Below are 2431 nucleotides of genomic sequence, written 5' to 3' on the forward strand. Positions count from 1 at the left end.
GGTGTGTTGGTGATGGTGGTGGTGGTGTGTTGGTGATGGTGGTGGTGGTGTTGTCAAACGGTAGGTTTCACAAGCAGGGCCAACAATGATGGGTCTGAATTTGAGATCAGTAGGGGGGGGAGGAACATTAATGCATCGGCTTGGAGAAACTTTGCAAGCTTTACAGATATGTAGATTTTTGTGTATTTTAGGTAATCCGTAGAATAGACTACAGATTAGAAGCGATCACCTTCTGGCTAGAAAAATACCTGTAGAGGAGATACATGGTTGTCCAGCCAAAGGGAAGAGCAAAAGAAAGAAAGAGAGAATAAAAGACAGTAAGAGCACAAGAGAGAAGAGGAGTGAGATGGTGAAGAAGTGGCCTGGCATACCTACAAGGAAAGGGGATCAGAATATAAATGGGATGATAAAGGATGTAAGAGATAGATGGTGGCAAATGCCAGGGCATACCCTCAAGGTATGGGAGTCATAATATAAATGGTAGGGTATTGCCAAATCACTTTCAAATTCCACCCTACCAACTTTGATAAAAATAGATTATACACTGGAGAATGTGGCTTCTGAATTCACTGCACATAGGAATAAGACAGGATGGTCACAACTAGAATACTTTTGTGTAACACTGTGTAACAAAGATTTTACTTTTTATTCTTTGGTCAGAAGGTGTTATTTTTTATTTGCTTCTATCTAGAAATTAAGGAAAGGACTACTATTCCCTTCAAACTTTGCTTTTGTGACCTAGACATCAATGATTTGAAACTGAACTATTTTCCATTACATTTCAGACAAATTCAGTGCAGAGCTGCTGAACCAGAAATATTGTTATTCTGTTCAATACCACAGATTTGCTTATCAGTTGCTTCACCATAACCACTTGAACTTGTCCCTTGGTGGCTGACAATATGTGCATCTTTGATCATGAACAGGAGTAGTGGGAGAGCATCATAGCTATGTGCTGTGAGGGATTCTTTTGGGGTTTGAATAAATGTAACAAAAGCAAAGTTTGAAGGAAATATTAGGCATTTTTCATACTTTCTAGGGATAAGCAAATAGGAAATAACTGTTACTGCCCAAGGACAAAAATCGTGTTGCACAGTGTTTATAGGTCTGCTCAGTTCAGGGGCTGATCTGCAGCTAAACAAAAGAACCAGTAACAACAACAGCAACAACAACTTCATAAACTAAAAGATGTTAGTTAGAGTAAACAACATTTGTATTTATTTTTAAATTAAGTGGAATCTATCTCTAATTAGTGAAATTAAAGAAACACAAACTCAAACAACTTTGACAAATATATTTTCATATTTGCCAAAGTCAAATATGTTTTCAAATAAATTCAGAAGACGTAAAAAGTATTTAAAGTGCCCTTTAAGTGTCATAAAAGTGTTTCACAAGTGTTGTATGACTGTTACATAAATCATTTGGGCTGCAGCCACTTGGTTTAAAGTTACAAAGCATGTATTTTTTAAAATTCAGTCTGAGATTAGTCAGTAGTAAATATCATCGTTATCGTCATCGCTGTCATCATCAGCATTGTCGTCATCTTCATCATCACCTGTTGTCATCGTCATCATTATCATCATCATCGTCATCGTCGTCGTCATCGTCGTCATCATCTTCATCACTGTTGTTGTCATCATTTTCATTGTCGTCGAGGTCATGACCGTCATCACTATTGTTGTTGTCATCATCGTCGTTGTCATCATCATCATTGTCATCGTCATCATCATCCTCATCATCATTATCATCATCATCATCATCATCACTGTTATGTGATCATCATCATCTTCATCATCATCACAATCATCATCATCATCACAATCATTATCGTCATCATCATCATCAACTTTATCATCATCATTATCATCATCAGAATCATCATTGTCATCATCATCGTCATCTTCATCATCATCAGCAGCTAGAGCATTGTTTCAATATCCACTTTTCCATGCTTGCATGAATCAAACATAATTTATTGAGCAAAATCTTCTACAACCAGATGCTCTTCCTGTCACCAATCCTCACCACTTTCCAAATGATGTAATAATCCTTTTAGTTTATCAAATAACAAACAACCCAGGCATAGTTACAAATCGTTATATAAATTTAATATCAGTGGGTTTCATGAAAAATTTTTGCTTTGCTAATATGAAACACTATCTTTATTCTTTTAACTTTTATTCATTGCAGTCATTGGGCTGTGGCCAAGCTGGGGCACCACCTCGGAAGGTTTTAATCAAACAAATTGAACCCAGTACTTATTCTTTGAGCCTGACACTAATTCTTTTGGTCTCTCTTGTTACATGGATGTAAACAAATAAGCAGTGGCTGTCAAGCAGTGGCGGTGGGGAACAAGCACACATACACACACACACACACACATACATACACACATACATATACATACATATATATATATATATATATATAT

General features: G+C 36.6%; 1 protein-coding gene across 1 annotated transcript in view; it reads right to left on the reverse strand.

Annotated features, from left to right (window-relative positions):
- LOC106881154 (serine protease 27) overlaps positions 1 to 2431 on the reverse strand; it is a 46697-nt gene that overhangs the window by 34926 nt on the left and 9340 nt on the right. The gene's annotated exons all lie outside the window — the stretch shown is intronic.

The sequence above is a fragment of the Octopus bimaculoides genome, chromosome 21, assembly GCF_001194135.2.
Source record: "Octopus bimaculoides isolate UCB-OBI-ISO-001 chromosome 21, ASM119413v2, whole genome shotgun sequence".
Taxonomy (NCBI): Eukaryota; Metazoa; Mollusca; class Cephalopoda; order Octopoda; family Octopodidae; genus Octopus; species Octopus bimaculoides.